Source organism: Aotus nancymaae, unplaced genomic scaffold, assembly GCF_030222135.1.
Source record: "Aotus nancymaae isolate 86718 unplaced genomic scaffold, 86718_ANA_hifiasm-v0.15.2.pri h1tg000108l, whole genome shotgun sequence".
NCBI lineage: Eukaryota > Metazoa > Chordata > Mammalia > Primates > Aotidae > Aotus > Aotus nancymaae.
The window spans coordinates 28,894,860-28,914,079 of NW_026988523.1; the positions used below are offsets into that span (position 1 = coordinate 28,894,860).

Below are 19,220 nucleotides of genomic sequence, written 5' to 3' on the forward strand. Positions count from 1 at the left end.
TCTGAAAGAAGCACTATATATAAAGGAACAACCAATATCAGCCTTTCCAAAAATATATCAAAAAGCAAAGAGCATTAATACAATGAAAAGTTTACACCAACTAATGGGCAACATACAGCTAGCATCAAATGGCAGTATTAAACTTACATAAATTCTAATTGGATAAAAAGCCAAAACCCATGGGTATGCTGCATCCAGACCCATCTCACATGCAACGATACACAAAGACTCAAAACAAAGAGGAGGAGGAAGATTTACCAACCAAACAAGAGAGTAAAAATAAACAAATAAATAAAATGCAAGAGATGCAATTCTCGCCTCTGATAAAGTAGACTTTAAAGCAACAAAGATCAAAAGAGGCAAAGAAGGACATTACATAATGGCAAAAGGATCAATGTAACAAGAAGAGCTAACAATTCTATAGATCAACAAGACAGAAAATTAACAAGGACATCCAGGACTTGAACTCAGACCCGGAACAAGTAAACTTCATAAACATTTACAGAACTCTCCACTTCAAATACACAAAATATACATTACCACCTCACACCTATTCCAAAAGTGACTACATAATTGGAAGTAAATCACTCCTCAGTAATCACATAGCATTTCATAGGTTTAAATGAAATATTGGTTGGCTGCTTGTTTGTTATTTTCTTCCCTTATTCCTTCCTGTCTACATCATTAAGTATAATTATTGGTATAAAAGAGGTTTTCAATACCCATTACTAAACTGCATTCTAGCCTGGGCAAGAAAGCAATACTCCCATTCTCTCTCTCTCTTTCTCTTCCTTTTTCTTCCTCTTCTTCATTCTTTTTTTCTTTCTTCAAAAAAAAAAAAAAGAAAAAGAAAAAGAAACATGGCCCTGTCAACACTTTAATTTGAGCCATGTTAGACCTAATTTCAGACTTCTGATCTCTAGAACTATAAAATCATAAGTCTGTGTTTTTTTAGCCACTGTTTGTGATAATTTGTTAGAGAAGCAACAGGAAACTAACACATTCCTGCTGCATCCTTGATCTGGATTTCTTCTTCCTTCTACTCCATCTATCCAAAATCCACCCAGGCTTAATACAATCTTTAGGTGTATTGGGTGCTTATCATATGCAAAACATCTGGCTAGATACCAGTAGATAAAGAATGCAAGATACAAAGATGAACAAGAGACCTGCTCCCAACTTCAAAAGAGCTCCAAGTCTGGGGCAAGGGAGGCAAAAAAAAAAAAGGTGCTAAAATAGAAGGCAAAATGAGGAAAAGAAATGAAAGGAATATAAAATGATCCAGAGAGGTATCATATATATGAACAAAAATCAAGAGGTAGAACAAAATGTATTCATCATGATGGCTCTCGGTGGTCTCAGGGTGATATTAGCCATCCGAATTAATATATTTTCTTCAATGATATTAAATAAATATCAGTGCCCTTTATAGCCCGACTTTTTTTTTTTTTTTTTTAGGAGACGGAGTTTCGCTCTTGTTACCCAGGCTGGAGTGCAATGGCGCGATCTCGGCTCACCGCAACCTCCACCTCCTGGGTTAAGGCAATTCTCCTGCCTCAGCCTCCTGAGTAGCTGGGATTACAGGCACGCGCCACCATGCCCAGCTAATTTTTTGTATTTTCAGTAGAGACGGGGTTTCGCCGTGTTGACCAAGATGGTCTCGATCTCTTGACCTCGTGATCCACCCGCCTCGGCCTCCCAAAGTGCTGGGATTACAGGCGTGAGCCACCGCGCCCGGCTTTTTTTTTTTTTTTTTGGAGACAGACAGTCTCTCTGTCACCAGGCTGGAGCGCAGTGGCGCGATCTTGTCTCACTGCAACCTCCGCCTCCTGGGTTCAAGTGATTCTCTTGCCTCAGCCTTCCAAGTAGCTGGGACTACCTGCGCACACTACCATGCCCTGCGAATTTTTGTATTTTCGGTAGAGATAGGGTGTAGCCTTACTTTTATAATAGAACAGCCTTTAATAGGACATGGATCACAAAAGGAAAGGAACACACATTGAGTGCTGACTATATGCAAGGCATTGTTTTAGACACCAAAGCGCTGTTCTCATTTAATCTCTGCAATCACTGTGTGAAACAGGCACTATTCCTGACTTAAGATTTTGACACTGAGGCTCAGAGCAATCCATAAAACAAATGACGACATGGGTAGCCCCAGTAATTGTCCCTGTTTTTTATCCCCTGTTCAGTATCATAAGCATCTACACTTCAGGAATAAAAAAAGGCATAAAAAGAACACAATAGTTAAACAAATAAAAATTTCAACAAAGAATAAAAGGAAAAAATAGCCATTCTCTTACCTCTCTGGATGGGCATGGAACTTCACCAGACTGCTAGAGAGCTGTCTCTTTGCCTCTAAGTCCTCACTGAGCTGACTCTGTTCATCTACTAGTCCTTCTAGCATCAGCAGCAACTGAGGAAAGAAGAGAGAAGAAGCAATACACAAATGGCACAGTGAGACATGAAGCCACAGTTCATCCTGAGAAACAAGAAAATGCATTAGCATGTACTATGACTTAAAAAGCCCGCTATCTTAGTTTTAAGTTTTTGATAGTATTTTATAGTTTTCCCAAGAAGCAAGAAAATGCATTAGCATGTACTATGACTTAAAAAGTCCGCTATCTTAGTACTTAAGCTTTTGATAGTTTTGTATAGTTTTCAAATCAATGTCATATTCACTATCTTTTTAATCTTTAAAACCCTGTAAGGTGGAATTCAAACATGGGAGCAAAAAGAAGAAAAAGGAGAGAGAACCTGGAAGCTCAGGAAAGCAGCTAAGAGAAAGGAGTAAGAGGGAAACGGGACAGGCAAGAGGGAAACATATATAATAGGAGTTATCAGTATTCTTCATTCATTCAATAAATATTTATTGAGCACCTTCTATGGGAAAGACTCTGTTCCAGATTCTAAGGGAAAGCCTACTATCTAGTGGAGGAAAAAAACATTCATTAATCATAGACGTGTGCCATTGTGAGTGTAATAGTGCTATAAAGATAACAAGCTATGACAATGTATAACCAACAGAGAGCTGTTTAAAGTAGAGCTGAAAGCCTGAGTAGTTAGTGAGAGAGATGCTAATGGAGACAGGGAGTACAGGCAAATAAGTCTGTTGGAAAAGAAAGGTTAAACGGGGCTGTAGCTATAAAGTTGGGGCAAAGGCAGGGGTTTCTTTCTCTTTTTTTAGACTGGGAGAGATGTGAACATGGTTAAATGCAGATAGAGGAGAAAGATTCAGTTGAGAGGGAGATGACTTAGGTATGAGTGTGAGGGATAACTATTGCTATGTGTCCAAAAGAACTGCTGCTCTTTACAGAACCACACGTCAGAAAGAGGCATCTATAGCTGCTACCGATCAAAGTAGGAAACTTTAGAGCAGTTTCCCGATGAAATACCATTTATGAAAAACCAATACCATGGTTTATTTCACAGTAGAAAAACAAGGTTTGTGCCGGGTGTGGTGGTATGCACCTGCAGCTCCAGCTACTCAGGAGGCTGAGGCAGGAAGATGCCTTGAGCCCCAGAGTTTGAGGCTGCAGTGAGCCATGGTCGTACCACTGCACTCGAGCTTGGGTGACACAGTGAGACTCCGTGTGTGTGTGTGTGTGTGTGTGTGTGTGCGCGCGCGTAGAGAGAGAGAGACATTGAGAGTGAGAGTGTGAGAGTGAGAGAGTGAGAGTGAGAGAGTGAGAGAGAGAGAGAGAGAGTGAGAGTCTATATTCCAGTGACTTACCTGTTGTCTTTGGTTTCCTCAAATTTCTTGACCTAGGATTCTACTGAAGCAACTGTTTCCCAAAGAAGTAATACTTTCTGGGTCAGGCGTTCCACAGCTGATATGTCTTCAGGATAACCAGTTGTATTTGCAGGTCCTAGAAGTCAAAAAGTAAGTGTAAACATGAAAATAGTAATAAAAGTATTATTCAGTTGACAAGCAGAGAACAAATGTTCTTGAGACAGTCCGCCTATACTTTCAAGTGGGATATTGATAAGCACTGGGCAAGGGATTCAATGTGTGCATAGTGTCTGAAGATGCCCTACAGGTAATCTGAGATGTGAACATTTCCAATGATCTGTAAAAAGTTTTGAAGGACCTTTATGAGGTCTTCATTAATCTGTATTTTCCTGGTGAGAGGCTCCATATCAGCAGCCTGCACCTGCGGCTCCTCTTCCGCACTTGCGGCTCCTCTGCACCTGCGGCTCTTCTTCCGCACCTGTGGCTCCTCTTCCCGAACCTGCGGCTCCTCTTCCGCACCTGCGGCTCTTCCTCTTGCACCTGTGGCTCTTCTTCCACACCTGCGGCTCTTCTTCCTGCACCTGCGGCTCTTCTTCCCGTACCTGCGGCTCTTCTTCCCGCACCTGCAGCTCTTCTTCTTGCACAGCCATCATGGACTGTAGAGGAGAAAGTTCCAAATGTAAATAGAGGAAACAATATCTGCCATGTTTATATTTTAACACGGAGGCAAATGCTTTTGCATATCATATCACTATCAGCCAGTAATGCAAGAGAAAACGAAACAAGAATAGGGCTCTGCAAGGGCTGTTCCAGAGCCCTTGCAACTTGAAGAAGATAATGAAGGGCATTTCATGCAGGTAAGAAGTGTCTCCTCAGTGTTACCAACCCAATTTCTGAAAGAAAAAAGATGGTAAAATACTTAACTCCCAGCCACGTGTGGTGGCTCACGCATGTAATTCCAGCACTTTGGGAGGCTAAGGTGGGTGGATCACCTGAGGTTGAGAGCTCGAGACCAGCCTGACCAACATGGAAAAACTCTGTCTCTACTAAAAATAAAAAATTAGCTGGGCATGGTGGTGCATGCCTATAGTCCCAGCAACTCGAAAGCCTGAAGCACAAGAATCACTTGAACCCTAGAGCTAGAAGTTGCAGTGAGCTGAGACTGCACATAGCACTCCAGCATGGTGGCTCACACCTGTAATCCCAACACTCTGGGAGGCCGAGGCGGGCAGATCAACTGAGGTTGGGAGTTCAAGACCAGCCTGACCAACATGGAGAAACTCCATCTCTACTAAAAATACAAAATTACCTTGGCATGGTGGTGCATGTCTGTAATCCCAGCCACTCGGGAGGCTGAGACAGGAGAATTGCTTGAACCCAGGAGGCAGAGGTTGCAGTGAGCCGAGGTCGCGCCACTGCACTCCAGCCTGGTGCCTGGTGACGGAGTGAGACTCTGTCTCAAAAAAAAAAAAAAATAAATAAATAAATAAATAAATAAACTTATCTCGGCATAACATTATCTTCAAATTCATCATCTGCATTTCTAATAGGAGATTTTCTTTTAGCTCTTTCGCTTGTGCTCACCAGACAAGGTTTGATAGCAACTATTTGTCACCAGCACAGATGAACCAATTCAAGGAGAGCAATAAACAGGACTATTAAGTTCCCCCAAAGAAAGTCCTTAGAATAAAATATCTCCTCTGGTTGCCACAAGAGTAAGACAATGGTCCATTATATAAAATTCCAATCTAATAAATGATTAAATTTAATGTTGTCTGTTTTCCAAATGTTTTATTTTGTTCAGGCTCTGTTGTGGTGACCAGGGATTGGAAAATGACTGCAAAGAGGCTCTGCGGAACCTGGGGAGGTAAGAAACGTATTCTAAGAGGGGACTGAGGTGATGGCTGCAAAATTCTTTTTTTTTTTTTAATATGTATATATTTTTTAAAGACGAGGTTTCACCATGTTGGTCAGGCTGTTCTTGAACTCTTGACCTCAGGTGATCCACCCACCTTGGCCTCCAAAGTGCTTGGATTACAGGCGTGAGCCACCACGCCCGGCCGATGGCTGCAAAATTCATAATCTACTTAAATTATTCAATTCTACATTTGCGATTAGTGACTGTCATTACAAGTAACTTGTTAAATGAAATTTCTGGTTTCTGGCCGGGCGCGGTGGCTCACGCCTGTAATCCCAGCACTTTGGGAGGCCGAGACGGTTGGATCACGAGGTCAAGAGAGTGAGACCATCCTGGCCAACATGGAGAAACCCGGTCTCTATTAAAAATACAAAAATATTAGCCGGATGTGGTGGCACGCGCCTGGAGTCCCAGCTACAAGGGAGGCTGAAGCGGAGGAATCACTTGAACCAAAGAGAGGGAGGTTGCAGGGAGCCAGGATTGCGCCACTGCACTCCAGCCTCGTGAGAGAGCAAGAATCCGTTGAAAATCAATCAATCAAACAATCAATTCATCAACAAATGCGAGACAGCCTCTAAATCATTATATAGATAGTTAAGGAAATGAATAAATGCAAGCCTGCACACAAATACATAAGTATATAAATAAATGTAGCCAGCCTGGGTTTAAATAAATAAATGAGTAAATGTGAGCCTGCCTCTAAATAATTACATAGTTACACAGATAAATACATAAATCCAAGCCTGCCTCCAAATATATAAATAATTGCTACCTGCTTCTCCATAAGTACATAAGTAAATAAATAAATAAATGTAAGTCTGCCTCTAAATAAATCGATAGATAGATACATAAATCAATAAATAAATAGCCCCACTTGGAGACTCATGCTTTTAATCCCCCATCAACTGGAAGCCTGAGGAGGGTATATTACCTGAGGTCAGGACATCGAGACCAGTCTGGCCAAGATGGCGAAAGAAACCCTGTCTCTATTTAAAAAATAATAAGGTGAAAATAATTAATTAAAAAAAAAAAAATATATATATATATATATATATGTATATACACAAATAAATAAATGCAAGATGGTCTGCCTGCCTCTAAGTAAACAAATAAATAAGTAAGTAAATAAATAAAGGCAGGGTGCAGTGGCTCACGCCTGTAATCCCAGCACTTTTGGAGGCCGAGACAGGCAGATGACGAGGTCAAGAGATCGAGACCATTCTGGCCAACATGGTGAAACCTCGTCTCTACTAAAAATAGAAAAATATTAGCCAGGAGTGGTGGCACGTGCCTGTGGTCCCAGCTACTCGGGAGGCTGAGGCAGAAGAATTGCTTGAACCCAGGAGGTGGAGGCTGCAGTGAGCCAAGACTGCACAACTGCACTCCAGCCTGGTGACAGAGAAGACTCCGTTTTAAATAAATAAGTAAATAAATAATAAATAAATGCGAGCCTGCATCTAAGTTAATAAATGCAAGCCTGCCTCTAAATCATTAAACAGATAGATAAGTAAATAAACAAATGCAAGGCTGCACACTAATACATATGTATATAAATAAAGGTTGCGAGCCTGGGTCTAAATAAATAAATGAGTAAATGTCAGGCTGCCTCTAAATAATTAGATAGCTAGATAGATAAATACATCAATCCAAGCCTGCCTCAAAATACACAAATAAAGTAAATAAATATAGAAATAACTAAATGCCACCTGCTTCTCCGTAAGTATGTCAGTAAATAAATAAATAAATGCAAGTTTGCCTCTAAATAAATCGATTCATACATAGATAAAGAAATCAATAAATAAATAGCCCTGCTTGGTGGCTCATGCTTTTAATCCCCCGCCCATTTGGAGCCTGAGCTGGGCATATCACCTAAGGTGAGGACATTGAGACCAGCCTGGCAAAGGTTCTCTTTAAAAAGAAAACCCTGTCTCTATTTAAAAAAAGTAGTAAGACAAAAATAATGAAATAAATAAATATAGATTTATATATATAAATAAATGCAAGACGGCATGCCTGCCACTAAGTAAATAAATAAGTAATTCAGTAAATAAATAAACAAAGGTGGGTGCAGTGGCTAAAGTCTGTAATCCCAGCACCTTGGGAAGCCAAGTCGGGCGGATCACCTGAGGTCGGGAGTTCAAGACCTGACTGACCAACATGGTGAAACCCTGTCTTCAAAAAACAATAAAAAAAAGAAAAAGAAAAAAAAGGAAATAAGTAAATAAATGCAAGAGTGCCTCTAAATCACTATAGTTAAGAAAATGAATAAATGTAAGCCTGCACACAAATACATAAGTATAAAAATAATGTTGTGAGCCTAAGTCTGAATAAAATAAATGAGTAAACGTGAGCCTGCCTCTAAATAATTAGATAGCTAGCTAGATAAATACATAAATCCAAGCCTGCCTCCAAATATAAAAATAAATAAATAAGTAAATTCGACCTGCTTCCCCATAAATACATCAGCAAACAAATAAATAATGCAAGTCTGCGTCTAAATAAATCAATTAATAGATAGATAAATAAATCCATAAATAAGCAGCCCCACTTGGTGGCTCATGTTTCTAATCCCCCACCCACTGGGAGCCTGAGCCGGCTATATCACCTGAGGTCAGGACATCGAGATCAGCCTGGCCAAGATGGTGAAAGAATCCCTATCTCTATTTAAAAAAACAATAAGGTGAAAATTATTAAATAAATAAATAAAAATATAAATACATAAATGCAAGACAGCCTGCCAGCCTCTAAGTAAATAAATCAGTAATTAGGCAAATAAATAAAGAAAGGCTGGGCGAGATGGCTCAGTCCTGTAATCCCAGCACTTTGGAAGGCCGAGATGGGCGGATCGCAAAGTCAAGAGATCGAGACCATCCTGGCCGACATGGTGAAACCCTGTCTCCACTAAAAATACAAAAATATTAGCCAGGCACGGTGGCACTCGCCTGCGATCCCAGATACTCTGGAGGCTGAGGAGGAAGAATCGCTTGAACTCAGGAGGCGGAGGTTGCAGTAAGCCAAAATTGGGCCAGTGCACTCCAGCCTGGTGACAGAGCAAGACTCCCTCTAAGATAAATAAACAAACAAACAAATTATAAATGAGTAAATAAATGCAAGACTGCCTCTAAATCATTATACAGACAGTTAAGAAAATGAATAAAAGCAAGCCTGCACACAAATACATAAGTATAAAAACAATATTGTGAGCCTGGGTCTAAATTAAGTAAATAAATAAATAAAGGCCGGGTGCAGCGGCTAAAGCCTGTAATCCCAGCACCTTGCTGGGTCACGAGGTCAAGAGATCAAGACCATCCTGGCCGACATGGTGAAACCCCATCTCTACTAAAAATACAAAAATATTAGCCAGGCGCGGTGGCACTCGCCTGTGGTCCCAGATACTCCGGAGGCTAAGGAGGAAGAATCGCTTGAACCCAGGAGGCGGAGGCTGCAGTAAGCCAAGATTGGGCCAGTGCACTCCAGCCTGGTGACAGAGCAAGACTCTGTCTAAAATAAATAAAGAAATTGGCCCGGCGCAGTGGCTCCCACCTGTAATCCAAACACTTTGGAGGCCAAGGCGGGCGGATCACCTGAGGTCCGGAGTTCAAGACCTGACTGACCAACATGGTGAAACCCCGTCTTTAAAAATAAGAAAAAGAAAAAAAGAAAATAAAAAGCAAATAAGTAAATAAACAAATAAGTAAATAAATGCAAGACTGCCTCTAAATCATTATAGTTAGGAAAATGAATAAATGCAAGCCTGCACACAAATACGTAAGTATAAAAATAATGTTGTGAGCCTGGGTCTAAATAAAATAAACGAGTAAACATGAGCCCGCCTCTAAATAATTAGATAGCTAGACAGATAAATACATAAATCTGAGCCTGCCTCCAAATATATAATTAGCCCCGCTTCTCCATAAGTACATCAGCAAATAAATAAATAAATGCAAGTCTGCCTCTAAGTAAATCAATTAATTGATAGATAAATAAATCCATAAATAAGCAGCCCCACTTGGTGTCTCCTGTTTCTAATCCCTCGCCCATTGGGAGCCTGAGCTGGCTATATCACCGGAGGTCATGACATCGAGACCAGCCTGGCCAAGATGGTGAAAGAAACCCTGTCTCTATTTAAAATATAATAAGGTGAAAATAATTAAATAAATAAACACATATATATATACACACACATATATATATAAATGTCAGATGGCCTGCCTACCTCTAAGTAAATAAATAAATAAGTAAGTAAATAAAGAAAAGTAAGTAAGTAAAGAAAGGCCGGGTGTGGTGGCTCATGCCTGTAATCCCAGCACTTTGAGGGGCCGAGACAGGCAGATCACGAGGTCAAGAGGTCAAGACCATTCTGGCCAACATGGTGAAACCTCGTCCCTACTAAAAATACAAAATTATTAGCCAGGCCTGTTGGCACACACCTGTGGTCCCAGCTACTCGGGAGGCTGAGGCGGAAGAATCGCTTGAACCCAGGAGGCGGAAGTTGCAGTGAGCCAAGATTGCACAAAAGCACTCCAGCCTGGTGACACAGCAAGACTCTGTCTAAAATCAATCAATCAATCAATCAATCAATCAATCAGAGCCTGCATCTATGTAAATAAATGCAAGCCTGCCTCTAAATCATTATACAGATAGGTAAGTAAATGAATAAATGCAAGGCTGCACACTAATACGTAAGTATATAAATAAATGTTGCAAGCCTGGGTCTAAACAAATAAATGAGTAAATGTGAGCCTGACTCTAAATAATTAGATAGCTAGATAGATAAATACAGAAATCCAAGCCTGCCTCCAAATATATACATAATTAAATGCCACCTGCTTCTTCATAAGTATGTCAATAAATAAATGCAAGTCTGCCTCTAAATATAACAATTAATAGATAGATACATAAATCAATAAATAAATAGCCCCCCTTGGGGGCTCATGCTTTTAATCCCCCACCAATTGGGAGCCTGAGCCGGGTATATCACCTGAGGTCAGTACATCGATACCAGCCTGGCCAAGATGGTGAAAGAAACCCTGTCTCTATTTTAAAAACAATAAGGTGAAAATAATTAAATAAATATATATATATATATAAATAAATAAATGCAAGATGGCCTGCCTGCTTGTAAGTAAATAAATAAGTAAGTAAGTAAATAAAGGCTGGGCTCAGTGGTTCCCGCCTGTAATCCCATCACTTTGGGAGGCCAAGACAGGCGGATCACAAGGTCAAGAGATTGAGACCATTCTGGTCAACATGGTGAAACGTCGTCTCTACTAAAAATACAAAAATACTAGCCAGGCATGGTGGCAAACACCTGTGGTCTCAACTGCTCGGGAGGCTGAGGCGGAAGTATCGCTTGAACCCAGGAGGCAGACGTTGCAGTGAGCCAAGATTGCACAACTGCACTCCAGCCTGGTGACAGAGCAAGACTCCGTCTAAAACAAATCAATCAATCAATAAATAAATCCGAGCCTGCATCTAAGTAAATCAATGCAAGTCAGTCTCTAAATCATTATATCGATAGATAAGTAAATAAATAAATGCAAGGCTGCACACTAATACATAAGTATATAAATAAATGTTGCGAGCCTGGGTCTAAATAAATAAATGAGTAAATGTCAGGCTGTCTCTAAATAATTAGATAGCTAGATAAATACATCATTCCAAGCCTGCTTCAAAATATATAAATAAATAAATAAGTAAATAAATATAGAAATAACTAAATGCAATCTGCTTCTCCATAATACGTCAGTAAATAAATAAATAAATGCAAGCTTGCCTTTAAATAAATTGATTGGTAGACAGATAAATAAATCAATAAATAAATAGCCCCGCTTGATGGCTCATGATTTTAATCCCCTGCCCATTTGGAGCCTGAGCCAGGTACATCACCTGAGGTCAGGACATAGAGACCAACCTGGCCAAGATGGTGAAAGGAACCCCGTCTCTATTTAAGAAAATAGTAAGGTGAAAATGATTAAATAAATAAATATAGATTTATATAAATTAATAAATGCAACACGGCCTGCCTGCCAACTAAGTAAATAAATAAATAAATAAAGGCCGGGTGCAGTGGCTAAAACCTGTAATCCCAGCACCTTGAGAGGCTAAGATGCGCAGATCACGAGGTCAAGAGATCGAGACCATCCTGGCCGACATGGTGAAACCCCATCTCTACTAAAAATACAAAAATGTTAGCCAGGCACAGTGGCACTCGCCTGTGCTCCCAGATACTCCAGAGGTTGAGGAAGAAGAATCGCTTGAACCCAGAGGGTGGAGGTCACAATAAGCCAAGACTGGGCCAGTGCACTCCAGCCTGGTGACAGAGCAAGACTCCCTCCAAAATAAATAAATAAGTAAGTAAATACATGCGAGACTGCCTCTAAAGTATTATACAGATAGTTAAGAAAATGAATAAATGCAAGCCTGCACACAAACACGTAAGTATAAAAATCATGTTGTGAGCCTGGGTCTAAATAAAACAAATGAGTAAATGTGAGCCTGCCTCTAAATAATTAGATAGCTAGATAGATAAATACATAAATCCAAGCCTGCCTCCAAATATATAAATAAATAAATAAATAAGTAAATTCGACCTGCTTCTCCATAAGTACATCAGCAAATAAATAAATAAATAAATGCAAGTCTCCCTCTAAATAGATCGATTAATAGATAGGTAAATAAATCAGTAACTAAGCAACCCCTCTGGTGGCTCATGTTTTTAATGCCCCGCCCATTGGGAGCCTGAGCCGGCTATATTACCTGAGGTCAGGACATCAAGACCAGCCTGGCCAAGATGGTGAAAGAATCCCTGTCTCTATTTAAAAAAATAATAAGATGAAAATAATTAAATAAATAAATAAAAATATAAATAAATAAAAGCAAGCCGGCCTTCCTGCCTCTAAGGAAATAAATCAATAATTATGTAAATAAATAAATAAAGGCCGGGCGAGATGGCTCAGTCCTGTAATCCCAGCACTTTGGGAGGCCGAGATGGTTGGATCACGAGGTCAAGAGATTGAGACCATTCTGTCCAACATGGAGAAACCCAGTCTAAAAATACAAAAATATTAGCTGGGTGTGGTGGCACGCACCTGGGTTCCCAGCTACAAGGGAGGCCGAGGCGGAAGAATCGCTTGAACCGCTTTGGAGGAGGTTGCAGTGAGCCAGGATTGTGCCACTGCACTCCAGTCTGGTGAGAGCAAGAATCTGTCTAAAATTAATCAATCAATCAATCAATCCATCAAGAAATGCGAGACAGCCTCTAAATCATTATATACATAGTTAAGAAAATGAATAAATGCAAGCCTGCATAAATCCAAGCCTGTCTCAAAATATACAAATAAATAAGTAAATAAATATAAATACAAACGTTAGCCAGGCATGGTGGCATGGCCCTGTAATCCCAGCTACTGAGGAGGCTGAGACAGGAGAATCACTTGAACCTGGGAGGCAGTGGTTGCAGTAAGCCGAGATTGTGCCACCAGTTTCCAGCGTCGGCAAAATAGCAAGACTCCATCTCAAAAAAACCCCAAACTTATCCGGAACCTCTGTCTCTATTTCTAATAAATTGCTTTTCTGAAAAAAAAAAAAAAAGTCACAAAATCAACTGGTCCTATCATACCTTACGTCTGCCTTCATTTTCCTGGTACAAAGAAAACATTGTTAAAGCCCAACAATAAATTAGAAAACTGCTGAATAGTAAAAAATAAATGAAAAGGCACTAAAGAAGATGGCTGATCATTAGCAGCTCAGGCTCGTAGCTCCCAGTGAAAGCACAGAGAACGAGAGGACGCCACACTTTCAGACGAGTTTTTGTTGCTCATGGACCAAGAGATTCCCAGCAGAGGAGCCCCACGGGTAGCCAGGGCGACTCTTGTGGCCGGCGCGGCGGTTTTGCTCACACCTCAGCGCAGTAGTTCTTGGTGTAGAGTCCGGAGATTCCCGGGCAGAAAAGCACCATCAATCTTAACACCGCTGTTTTGGCCGGCGCAGTGGATTGCTTAGATTTTGGCGCTGGAAATCAACAAGTTGGACGTCCACTCAGAGACCTAGTTAGAAAGTCGGTAATTACAAAGACGACAGAGGGATAAATACATAATGAAGGGAAGAAATCAGCCTAAAAAGGCAGAGAATACTCAAAATCAGAATGCCTCTCCCTCTACAGGGGATCACAATTCCTCATCAGTTAATGGAACAAGGATTAATGGAGAACGAGTGTGTTCCAATAACAGAAGCAGGTTTCAAAAGGTGCGTGATAAGAAACTTCTGTGAATTAAAAGAACTTGTTCTAACCCAGTGCAAAGAAACTAAGAACCTTGAAAGAAGATTTGATGAAATGTTAACGAGAATGGACAATTTAGAGAGGAATATAAGTGAATTGATGGAGCTGAAAAACACAACACGAGAACTTCACGAAGTATGCACAAGTTTAAACAGTCGAATTGATCAAGCAGAAGAAAGGATATCAGATGTCGAGGACCAGCTTAGTGAAATGAAACGAGAAGACAAGAATGGAGAAAAAAGGATAAAAAGGAATGAGCAAAGTCTCCAGGAAATATGGGACTATGTGAAAAGACCTAATTTACGTTTGATAGGAGTACCTGAATGTGATGAAGAGAATGAATCCAAGTTGGAAAATACTCTTCAGGATATCATTCAGGAAAACTTTTCCAACCTAGCAAGGCAGGGTAATATTCAACTTATTCAATTTTCATCTTATTATTTTTTTAAATAGAGACAGGGATTCTTTCACCATCTTGGCCAGGCTGGTCTTGATGTCCTGACCTCAGGTAATATAGCCGGCTCAGGCTCCCAATGGGCGGGGCATTAAAAACATGAGCCACCAGAGGGGTTGCTTAGTTATTGATTTATTTATCTAATATTCAACGCCAGGTAATACAGAGACCACCACAAAGATATTCTTCAAGAAGACCAACCCCAAGGCACATAATCGCCAGATTTATTAGGGTTGAAATGAAGGAGAAAATACTAAGGGCAGCCAGAGAGAAAGGTCAGGTTACCCACAAAGGGAAACCTATCAGACTTACAGCAGATCTCTCAGCAGAAATCCCACAAGCCAGAAAAGAGTGGGGGCCAATATTTAACATCCTTAAAGAAAAGAACTTTCAACCCAGAATTTCATATCCAGCCAAACTAAGCTTTACAAACGAAGGAAAAATTAAATCTTTTGCAAACAAACAGGCACTTAGAGACTTCGCCACCACCAGGCCTGCTTTACAAGAGCTTCTGAAAGAAGCACTATATATAAAGGAACAACCAATATCAGCCTTTCCAAAAATATATCAAAAAGCAAAGAGCATTAATACAATGAAAAGTTTACACCAACTAATGGGCAACATACAGCTAGCATCAAATGGCAGTATTAAACTTACATAAATTCTAATTGGATAAAAAGCCAAAACCCATGGGTATGCTGCATCCAGACCCATCTCACATGCAACGATACACAAAGACTCAAAACAAAGAGGAGGAGGAAGATTTACCAACCAAACAAGAGAGTAAAAATAAACAAATAAATAAAATGCAAGAGATGCAATTCTCGCCTCTGATAAAGTAGACTTTAAAGCAACAAAGATCAAAAGAGGCAAAGAAGGACATTACATAATGGCAAAAGGATCAATGTAACAAGAAGAGCTAACAATTCTATAGATCAACAAGACAGAAAATTAACAAGGACATCCAGGACTTGAACTCAGACCCGGAACAAGTAAACTTCATAAACATTTACAGAACTCTCCACTTCAAATACACAAAATATACATTACCACCTCACACCTATTCCAAAAGTGACTACATAATTGGAAGTAAATCACTCCTCAGTAATCACATAGCATTTCATAGGTTTAAATGAAATATTGGTTGGCTGCTTGTTTGTTATTTTCTTCCCTTATTCCTTCCTGTCTACATCATTAAGTATAATTATTGGTATAAAAGAGGTTTTCAATACCCATTACTAAACTGCATTCTAGCCTGGGCAAGAAAGCAATACTCCCATTCTCTCTCTCTCTTTCTCTTCCTTTTTCTTCCTCTTCTTCATTCTTTTTTTCTTTCTTCAAAAAAAAAAAAAAGAAAAAGAAAAAGAAACATGGCCCTGTCAACACTTTAATTTGAGCCATGTTAGACCTAATTTCAGACTTCTGATCTCTAGAACTATAAAATCATAAGTCTGTGTTTTTTTAGCCACTGTTTGTGATAATTTGTTAGAGAAGCAACAGGAAACTAACACATTCCTGCTGCATCCTTGATCTGGATTTCTTCTTCCTTCTACTCCATCTATCCAAAATCCACCCAGGCTTAATACAATCTTTAGGTGTATTGGGTGCTTATCATATGCAAAACATCTGGCTAGATACCAGTAGATAAAGAATGCAAGATACAAAGATGAACAAGAGACCTGCTCCCAACTTCAAAAGAGCTCCAAGTCTGGGGCAAGGGAGGCAAAAAAAAAAAAGGTGCTAAAATAGAAGGCAAAATGAGGAAAAGAAATGAAAGGAATATAAAATGATCCAGAGAGGTATCATATATATGAACAAAAATCAAGAGGTAGAACAAAATGTATTCATCATGATGGCTCTCGGTGGTCTCAGGGTGATATTAGCCATCCGAATTAATATATTTTCTTCAATGATATTAAATAAATATCAGTGCCCTTTATAGCCCGACTTTTTTTTTTTTTTTTTTAGGAGACGGAGTTTCGCTCTTGTTACCCAGGCTGGAGTGCAATGGCGCGATCTCGGCTCACCGCAACCTCCACCTCCTGGGTTAAGGCAATTCTCCTGCCTCAGCCTCCTGAGTAGCTGGGATTACAGGCACGCGCCACCATGCCCAGCTAATTTTTTGTATTTTCAGTAGAGACGGGGTTTCGCCGTGTTGACCAAGATGGTCTCGATCTCTTGACCTCGTGATCCACCCGCCTCGGCCTCCCAAAGTGCTGGGATTACAGGCGTGAGCCACCGCGCCCGGCTTTTTTTTTTTTTTTTTGGAGACAGACAGTCTCTCTGTCACCAGGCTGGAGCGCAGTGGCGCGATCTTGTCTCACTGCAACCTCCGCCTCCTGGGTTCAAGTGATTCTCTTGCCTCAGCCTTCCAAGTAGCTGGGACTACCTGCGCACACTACCATGCCCTGCGAATTTTTGTATTTTCGGTAGAGATAGGGTGTAGCCTTACTTTTATAATAGAACAGCCTTTAATAGGACATGGATCACAAAAGGAAAGGAACACACATTGAGTGCTGACTATATGCAAGGCATTGTTTTAGACACCAAAGCGCTGTTCTCATTTAATCTCTGCAATCACTGTGTGAAACAGGCACTATTCCTGACTTAAGATTTTGACACTGAGGCTCAGAGCAATCCATAAAACAAATGACGACATGGGTAGCCCCAGTAATTGTCCCTGTTTTTTATCCCCTGTTCAGTATCATAAGCATCTACACTTCAGGAATAAAAAAAGGCATAAAAAGAACACAATAGTTAAACAAATAAAAATTTCAACAAAGAATAAAAGGAAAAAATAGCCATTCTCTTACCTCTCTGGATGGGCATGGAACTTCACCAGACTGCTAGAGAGCTGTCTCTTTGCCTCTAAGTCCTCACTGAGCTGACTCTGTTCATCTACTAGTCCTTCTAGCATCAGCAGCAACTGAGGAAAGAAGAGAGAAGAAGCAATACACAAATGGCACAGTGAGACATGAAGCCACAGTTCATCCTGAGAAACAAGAAAATGCATTAGCATGTACTATGACTTAAAAAGCCCGCTATCTTAGTTTTAAGTTTTTGATAGTATTTTATAGTTTTCCCAAGAAGCAAGAAAATGCATTAGCATGTACTATGACTTAAAAAGTCCGCTATCTTAGTACTTAAGCTTTTGATAGTTTTGTATAGTTTTCAAATCAATGTCATATTCACTATCTTTTTAATCTTTAAAACCCTGTAAGGTGGAATTCAAACATGGGAGCAAAAAGAAGAAAAAGGAGAGAGAACCTGGAAGCTCAGGAAAGCAGCTAAGAGAAAGGAGTAAGAGGGAAACGGGACAGGCAAGAGGGAAACATATATAATAGGAGTTACCAGTATTCTTCATTCATTCAATAAATATTTATTGAGCACCTTCTATGGGAAAGACTCTGTTCCAGATTCTAAGGGAAAGCCTACTATCTAGTGGAGGAAAAAAACATTCATTAATCATAGACGTGTGCCATTGTGAGTGTAATAGTGCTATAAAGATAACAAGCTATGACAATGTATAACCAACAGAGAGCTGTTTAAAGTAGAGCTGAAAGCCTGAGTAGTTAGTGAGAGAGATGCTAATGGAGACAGGGAGTACAGGCAAATAAGTCTGTTGGAAAAGAAAGGTTAAACGGGGCTGTAGCTATAAAGTTGGGGCAAAGGCAGGGGTTTCTTTCTCTTTTTTTAGACTGGGAGAGATGTGAACATGGTTAAATGCAGATAGAGGAGAAAGATTCAGTTGAGAGGGAGATGACTTAGGTATGAGTGTGAGGGATAACTATTGCTATGTGTCCAAAAGAACTGCTGCTCTTTACAGAACCACACGTCAGAAAGAGGCATCTATAGCTGCTACCGATCAAAGTAGGAAACTTTAGAGCAGTTTCCCGATGAAATACCATTTATGAAAAACCAATACCATGGTTTATTTCACAGTAGAAAAACAAGGTTTGTGCCGGGTGTGGTGGTATGCACCTGCAGCTCCAGCTACTCAGGAGGCTGAGGCAGGAAGATGCCTTGAGCCCCAGAGTTTGAGGCTGCAGTGAGCCATGGTCGTACCACTGCACTCGAGCTTGGGTGACACAGTGAGACTCCGTGTGTGTGTGTGTGTGTGTGTGTGTGTGTGCGCGCGTAGAGAGAGAGAGACATTGAGAGTGAGAGTGTGAGAGTGAGAGAGTGAGAGTGAGAGAGTGAGAGAGAGAGAGAGAGAGTGAGAGTCTATATTCCAGTGACTTACCTGTTGTCTTTGGTTTCCTCAAATTTCTTGACCTAGGATTCTACTGAAGCAACTGTTTCCCAAAGAAGTAATACTTTCTGGGTCAGGCGTTCCACAGCTGATATGTCTTCAGGATAACCAGTTGTATTTGCAGGTCCTAGAAGTCAAAAAGTAAGTGTAAACATGAAAATAGTAATAAAAGTATTATTCAGTTGACAAGCAGAGAACAAATGTTCTTGAGACAGTCCGCCTATACTTTCAAGTGGGATATTGATAAGCACTGGGCAAGGGATTCAATGTGTGCATAGTGTCTGAAGATGCCCTACAGGTAATCTGAGATGTGAACATTTCCAATGATCTGTAAAAAGTTTTGAAGGACCTTTATGAGGTCTTCATTAATCTGTATTTTCCTGGTGAGAGGCCCCATATCAGCAGCCTGCACCTGCGGCTCCTCTTCCGCACTTGCGGCTCCTCTGCACCTGCGGCTCTTCTTCCGCACCTGTGGCTCCTCTTCCCGAACCTGCGGCTCCTCTTCCGCACCTGCGGCTCTTCCTCTTGCACCTGTGGCTCTTCTTCCACACCTGCGGCTCTTCTTCCTGCACCTGCGGCTCT

At 40.5% G+C, this 19,220-nt stretch overlaps 2 long non-coding RNA genes across 3 annotated transcripts; both read right to left on the reverse strand.

Annotated features, from left to right (window-relative positions):
* Nucleotides 1-2,304: 2,304 nt before the first annotated feature.
* On the reverse strand, nucleotides 2,305-4,321 carry LOC135272266 (uncharacterized). Of its 2 annotated transcripts, none has more exons than XR_010340372.1 (3): nucleotides 4,212-4,321; nucleotides 3,734-3,869; nucleotides 2,305-2,416 (listed from the first exon to the last, which is right to left on the reverse strand). It is a non-coding gene; the product is annotated as an uncharacterized LOC135272266 (long non-coding RNA). The 2 variants fall into 2 exon arrangements; XR_010340371.1 differs by lacking the exon at nucleotides 4,212-4,321 and adding an exon at nucleotides 4,092-4,145.
* Nucleotides 4,322-4,339: 18 nt separating this feature from the next.
* Nucleotides 4,340-19,219, reverse strand: LOC135272264 (uncharacterized). The gene is made up of 4 exons (XR_010340369.1): nucleotides 19,108-19,219; nucleotides 18,630-18,765; nucleotides 17,200-17,312; nucleotides 4,340-4,389 (listed from the first exon to the last, which is right to left on the reverse strand). It is a non-coding gene; the product is annotated as an uncharacterized LOC135272264 (long non-coding RNA).
* Nucleotide 19,220: the final 1 nt, after the last annotated feature.